A 7,500-nucleotide genomic window follows, 5' to 3' on the forward strand; every position below is an offset into this window, starting at 1 on the left:
ACTAACACTGAACATTTAACACCTACAGAGGACACACTGCATATGTAAGTGTGGGGCCCCCTACAGTCTTAGAGTGTACCCTGTCCTGTACCTGCCCTGAGTCCATTTCTGTAGACCAGGTACACCCTGTACATAGCTATGGACCAACACTCATTCAGGGTCCCCAGACCATGGCTTTGCCTGGTTTTTAAGCATTACAGTTACCCCACTAAACACCAGCTTGGAGGTGGAGTGTCCGTTGCTTACATTCCTATACAACAGTAATATGGGCGTACAGAACTCGCTGGCTTATGTTAAAGTGAAAAAAAAAGATTGATTGAGTCTGATGTGACAATACAATAGTACTCATGCCTCTTATTCAGTTTTACCATGATCATCATGATTGTTAAAACACTTGTTTATAGCAATGTCCACATTACTGAGCTTGTTTAAGGTAAATGATTGAGGGTCTAGGCTGTCCAGTCCTGGTCACTCCAGGTCATGTAAACCATCAAAGAACAACACAGTAACTTCTAACATATAGTACATATTCCAGTAATAATACCAGCAATTTGCTAATTTAGATACTGAAAGTTTGAATGTGGATAATGTAAAAAAGTAATCACAATTAATAGTTTTAAATACAAATGCCTTAGATGAAGCTCAGTAGATATTCACTACGGCATAGTCATTATCATTTCAAGTTGTCATTTTTTGAGGGGTGATTTTATATATTGATATTCATCACCTTTGAACTGTTACTGACTTAGTGTGAGTTAATGGGAATAACTGACATCAAGTCCAGATATCAACCTTGAACGATGGTTGACATGATTCTGAGGTTATTACTTCTGAGGAATGACTAGTATCATAAACAGTAAAGCCACTCTGAAGGGCTTGACAAGATGTTAAGGTAGTCAGAGAGGAAACTGACATGATGCACAGTTCTTTTTCTCAAGAGGGATACCTCCTAGGGGTGACAGGTCTGCAGTCATAAGGGTTTTCCTGGACAAGTTGATTACCAGTTATTCATCTGATATATACAAAACAATTCCCTATGGTCTTCAGATAACCTATTAACTCATTAAAGAGACAGAATGTGTCTTGATATGAGCTCTTAACCAGTGTTACATAAAGGAAGATCTTCAAGTAAGCTTTAATAATGTCTCTGTGAGGTCTAACAAGCCCTAACACAACAGCCTGGTAGAGTGTCACAGGGATGTCACATTAACTTTACAACACTTTTGATTGATATCTGTTGTCCTCTATGCATATTTATGAATACGTACATACACACAAACATACAGATATATGCCACACACACAAACATATTTTGTTTGATACAATCCTGTGAGACCCTGAAATTCCCTATGAAATTCCAAGTAGTGTCATAATCCCTTCTGTCTTTATACCAGACAGTATATGCTGTGAGAGTGTATGTCCTCCTTAAGTAGAGCATGCTTCCAGAAGCATTCTGCTGACAAAAGTGATGATAGCTTTCTGTCTTCATATTACTCAGCTAGGCATTTAGCACGTACCCAGTGTTGCAGTCCAATGTCGGGGTTCAGTCAATGTCACGGTGTATGCTTTCTTTTATCTGAGGTTCTAATTGATTTGCAAACCAAGATGTACCTGAGTAAGAATCCCCTCTCAGATTTCTGGCATGTCTGACCTTGTATAAATTGGGATCTTACCACACTTTGATTTTGGACTGCAACATTGCATATGGCCCCTCTGAGAACTCCTAAAATATGAATTTAAATACCTCTTTGTATATCATATTACTGCACTGCCAATATCTTCTCTCTCCTTATTTCCTCTTTGCCTTTTTTATTTTGTAATAAAGTCATAGATCTTTCTGTTTTGGTGTTTTGATTTTTGTAGTACAGTATTTCTGAGGATTGACAATGAGTTGGCTCTATAGCAGATAAGCAAAAACTAAACACTACCTCAGAGACACACCACAGATAGGGAGCATCATTTCTAAAACGTTCTTACCATCAAAACATTGATGGATAGAAATTGACTACACCAGTTAGTGCAGTACTATGTACCATCTGTATCAACCACGAACACTGACACTTTTCATATCTGCAGTTTGTGTGATTTACCAGATCTCATACTCTACTGAATTGTGGTTTTCAGTTGATCAGATTACTCTCCCATATCAGGCAAGATGATCCCTATCACACAATCAGTAACCTATCTAGACGGCCAAACACAACTTTCCACATTTGCTACAATTTCTTTCTATGTGGCCAGACATATTACACTACTATCCACTACCCTCTTATGTGATCCTTGATGTACATCTACATAGCTTTCTATATTGTATGTGCTAGTAATCCAATTTCTAGTATTACTCAAGTCTTCAGCTGGTTAGTACCCCTGGTCCATGTCTCCAGCCAGTTGGTACCCTGCTCTGTGTCTACTTGAGCTAGTTCATGTTTCCAGCTAGTTGGTGTACTTGTCCATGTATCAGTCTAGAAGGTGCCATGGCCTCTGTGTGCCTAGCTAGCTGATGCTATGGTTAATGTGTCCAGCTAGGAGGTTTTCAGGCCTAAGTGTCCTGTTAGTTGGTATTTTTGGTCCCTGTGTCCACATCAATACAACTGTGGTCTACATATCCCAACTAGCAGGTACCCTGGCCATTATGTCCAGCTAGTTATTACCTGATTCATTTGTCCAGCTAGTTGACACCCTGGTTATGTGTCTTGTCTATTTGATATAGTGGTCCATGTGTTTACCTAGTGGGAATCCCTGGTTGGTCTGTCCTATGAAAGGACTCCATGGTACTTATATCAGAGTGGCTGACACTTCAGTGTATGCAGCTAGCTGGTCCTTTGATTCATGTGCCTAGCTAGTTGTTATTCCTGTCTGTTATTTGCATATGACGTCATGAGGGAAATGTAAATATGATAAGAGTTCCTATTCCAAACAAAAAAGAAAAAAAACTTAGAACACTGTACAGAGGTATCTTTCACTTCTGTCATTTATATCTTGTTTTTGTACACATGTTAGCTATCCAGTAATATCATCAACATTTGGTGTATTGTAATCATACTTCTTTATCAGTAATTATGAAATTTACATGTAATTTTCATAGTTTTGGGTGATATTAATATAAAACATTAATTGTGAGTTACTTTAAGTATTAGGGCCTTTACACAGATATCACAATATATTTAGCATTACATGACTTCAGATACACAAGTGTGAGCACAGTGCACAACCTCTTATGACGTCAAATGTTGTATAATTAGAGTGGAAAGTGTAGCTCCTGTTACCTGTACTATGTACCTGTAGTCAATGGTTATAGTCTAGTGTACGTATGTGGTGGTCATACCTCCATGCCCCATTTATCCTATATATGATGTGCAGGGTCTGCATGGTCTCTATCCATCATCCACAGATCCCCCCCCCCCCCCCCCAGTGTATCCCAAGAATGTACCAAAATTTGTCCTTGATATCCTCCCAGATATCCTCAGTATCATCCAGATATCCCTAATAATATTCCTGCAGTCCTTGATATTCTCCAAGTTATCGACATCGAACATTATCCTTGAAGATTTTCTTATGAACTTTGATGTTGCCCAAGTTATCCTTGATGTTATCCAAACTATTAATAATCTGTCCCTTAACTTAGTCTTAAGTTTCCCCAAAGGAAATATATCCAATCCAGATATCCCAGATAACCACATTACCCCTGATTTTCCCCCCTTTTCATCATATCCAAGGCATCCTCTTTCCCAAAGATGTACTTTATGTTGTCCTGAATACTCCTTTATGTATATGTACATCATATTTCTGTTTGTTGTTGTTATGATTATGGAGATGTTACTTTAAAGGTTGTGTGAAATCCCTAAAATGTAACCAAAACAGCATTAAGATTTGACCAGTTTTGAAAGCACCTTCCTTGTGATTATTTACTACTGCACTTCACATTCCCCCTCATAAATCCTTTTTATGTTATTTGTCTGGCATGTTTGTTAGCCTGGATCCTTTTGTTGTATCTCAATGAGTTTGTCTTCTATGTTTTGTTTTGTGTATATCTGTATCTTTCTTATAAAATACCTCTTAAACATACTGACATGACTTTCTGTCATATAATGATAGTTCAGCATATCTTCTTTCCTTATTTTATATTTTTTGTAGATAGGTTTTGACCATTTTACATAAAAAGACAAAGGAGAACATACTTACACACACACACACACACACACACACACACACACACACACACACACACACACACACACACACACACACACACACACACACACACACACCCTCACACACACCCCCACACACACACACACACACACACACACACACACACACACACACACACACACACACACACACACACACACACACACACACACACACACCCTCACACATACCCACACACACACACACACACACACACACACACACACACACACACACACACACACACACACACACACACACACACACACACGCACACACACACACGCACACACACATACACGCACACACCCTCACACACACACGCTCACACACACACGCTCACACACACACGCTCACACACACACACACACACGCTTACACACACACACACACACACACACACACACACACACACACACACACACACATGCTTACACACACACACACACTCACACTCACACTCACACTCACACTCATGCTCACACACATACACACTTGCACACACATGCTCACTTACACACATACACACTTACACACATGCACACACACTCACACACATGCACACACACACACACTCAGTTACACACACACACACACATACACACACACACTCATTTACACACACACACACACACACACACACACACACACACACACACACACACACACACACACACACACACACACACACACACTATAAATAGTCACTGTTATAAGTTAGGGACATTTGATTCAGGTAAACAGACCTGTGGAATATCATATCATGACACATTCTTAATGTCTTCGTAATAGTTTTGTTATTTGTTTTGTTTATTGGTATATTATTGATGATGTTTAACATTTAATGTCATGAAATACATGGACACTTTCACATGGTTTTGATAGCCTTTTGAGTACCTTAAGTATCTTCATGTGACAAGATGTGATTGAAAGTGATGTTGCTCATTAATTTCTGAATACTTTATTATTAAGCATTACACAAGCCATAAATATCCTTCATTATGATTATATAATTTTCAAGTTAATAAGTCTATTCCTAACTATTATTTTATTGTATGAAGTACTTATAATTCCATGTTATGTGCATGATACCTTCACTTTTATGTCCATCCCCTACTTGTTTTATAAAGCTTTAGTTATTATTCCCTTAACCTATACCAAATTTTTAAAGCTCCTCTTAAATCCACTTCCTTTGTTTGGTTTGTGTCCCACAACCGCATCTTGATTCCCAGTCCTTTGAAGCACTCTATAACCTTCCTCCCACTGCCACAGTAAGCCTTAGAATGCACCACTGGCCCATCCTTTCATAATCCTCCTTTTCTGTTTCACCACTTGTCTGTCCTCTCAAAATCCTTATTCACAATTTCACCATCCCACACCATTTCCTCACTACTGTCACTTGGCTTTTGGATGTTCACCAAGAGCTCTTCGATTTTTCCATCTCCCCTCTATAGAAGCACCCATGCTCCCACATTATCATTGCATTTTCACACAATACTTTACCTTTACACCATCACCATATTTTGTCAGATTATTGCTTCCTTTGCCAAACACACTGACTTTTTCCTATTTTTAACAACCATATTTTAATGCTCTGGATATGTATACAGTAGTTCTGTTGGCAAGAAAAAGTATAGGATCCCATAATCTTACAGACCTTATAGAAAAATGGATCTTTTATGTTTTGTTCTAGTTTTCTCTGACATCCTCAGATATCTATTTTCTCCTCTGCCTTACAGTTTTATAACACAATGCTTTCTGTTATCTTTCATATTTCTGCATCTATACTTGTATCCATCTATTTCCTTTCTTTCCCTTGTAAAGATTTTCAACATTCTAACCTTTTCTTGTTTCACTGACTAACATGCTCATCCACTTTAAGACATGTAAATTTCCTTCTATTTGTTTGTCTCCAAACCCTTCATATTCAAATGCAACCATACATCCATCTCAGTACATCTGAAGTAAAGTCAACGGACATGGGTACCACCTGTCTTCCTTTCCTCATTTTCCACTCCTTGTTCAGTCAGTCCCAGGTAGTAAGTCCTGTTGTTGTCTTGTTTGTTACTAAATACCCTTCACAGAACATATCCTTCCCTGCCTTTGTAGTCGATCCTTTTAGATGCAAGAGCCTCCTGACCTGACATGACTCTCAGTGTTCAGGACTTTGAATTGAGGTATACCCATTTATTTGACATCCAATCTTAAGACTGGCTTCATATCTTACTACTGAAAATTTAACCCATTTTCAACCTTGATTTTCAATTGTTTTCTCTAGAATCACAAAATTTATCATTTATGTTTAGTTTCTCCCTTCCATCTCATAACAAAGGCTCTTTGGTTCATATCGAGATATTCCCATCCTTTAGCTGGGTTCCAGTTAGCCTTCCTGTGTATTCCACATCTACCACTATCCTTGGATCCCATGTAATAGCCCAGCCCTGTGACCTACTTGTTTCTCACCTCTCTGATATACCTCCGTCCTTCGACCTAGACCAAACCCTGGCTCCAAATGTCATACTTTCAAAAACCCTGCAAAGCTGTCTCTTCTGTAACAGCTTTGAAATCCACATCCATACTTTCCCACCCCTTTACCCGCCGACCGCCATTTCCTGTAGCCCTTAAATCCACCTGGTCCCCAGCTGTCGTGCTATCAGCCCTCTCGTTGAGCCCGCTAACCTGTATGGTCCAAAGAGTCCTCTGTAACACCTCATCAGTGCCTACAATCCTTCCAGGCTCCCCTATCTTTCCTACCCAGACCCCTCCTAGCCCCTCTAGTCTAGCCCCTGACCCATGCCGGTCCAAGTCTGACTGGCCTGCTATGGTTCCTCTAGGCTGTGTTTGCCAGCTGGATACCAGAAATCACCGAGATCGTAGGCAACAGGCCCAAGTATGGCGGCGAGTACAAACGTTCACATGGACGGAGGTATCAGTTAGGAGAGAGCCAGTAGAATATCAACTTTTTTATACTCCCGGACCCGCGACTGTTTAGGCACATGTTGCATGGGATGAACAATTAGCTTAGTCCTCCCGTAAATCAACCTCGATGGCATTTGTATTTTCCTACCTATATTAAGGCAATCAAACGTGGGCAAAGGGGGCCAGCGGCAGTTTGCCTCGGCTCCCGTCAACAGAGCACGGGCAGTGAGAGGTGGTCATACATAGTGGCTCTGTATACATTCTCTTATATCAACATAGCCAATGTATGCCCCTCAAAAGCCATGTTGACCACGGCGAAAGTGTGCCTAAACTCTTGCATGAAATTTGGCAACAGTGTGATTTGTGTGTTGGTGCTACTTAAAAGTTCTG

General features: G+C 39.9%; 1 protein-coding gene across 6 annotated transcripts in view; it reads left to right on the plus strand.

The window, feature by feature from the left end:
• The window catches only part of LOC125047433 (calcium-activated potassium channel slowpoke-like), a 316,251-nt gene that overhangs the window by 230,535 nt on the left and 78,216 nt on the right, over window positions 1-7,500 (plus strand). The window lies entirely within an intron of this gene.

This window comes from Penaeus chinensis, chromosome 41 (assembly GCF_019202785.1).
Source record: "Penaeus chinensis breed Huanghai No. 1 chromosome 41, ASM1920278v2, whole genome shotgun sequence".
NCBI classification, from domain to species: domain Eukaryota; kingdom Metazoa; phylum Arthropoda; class Malacostraca; order Decapoda; family Penaeidae; genus Penaeus; species Penaeus chinensis.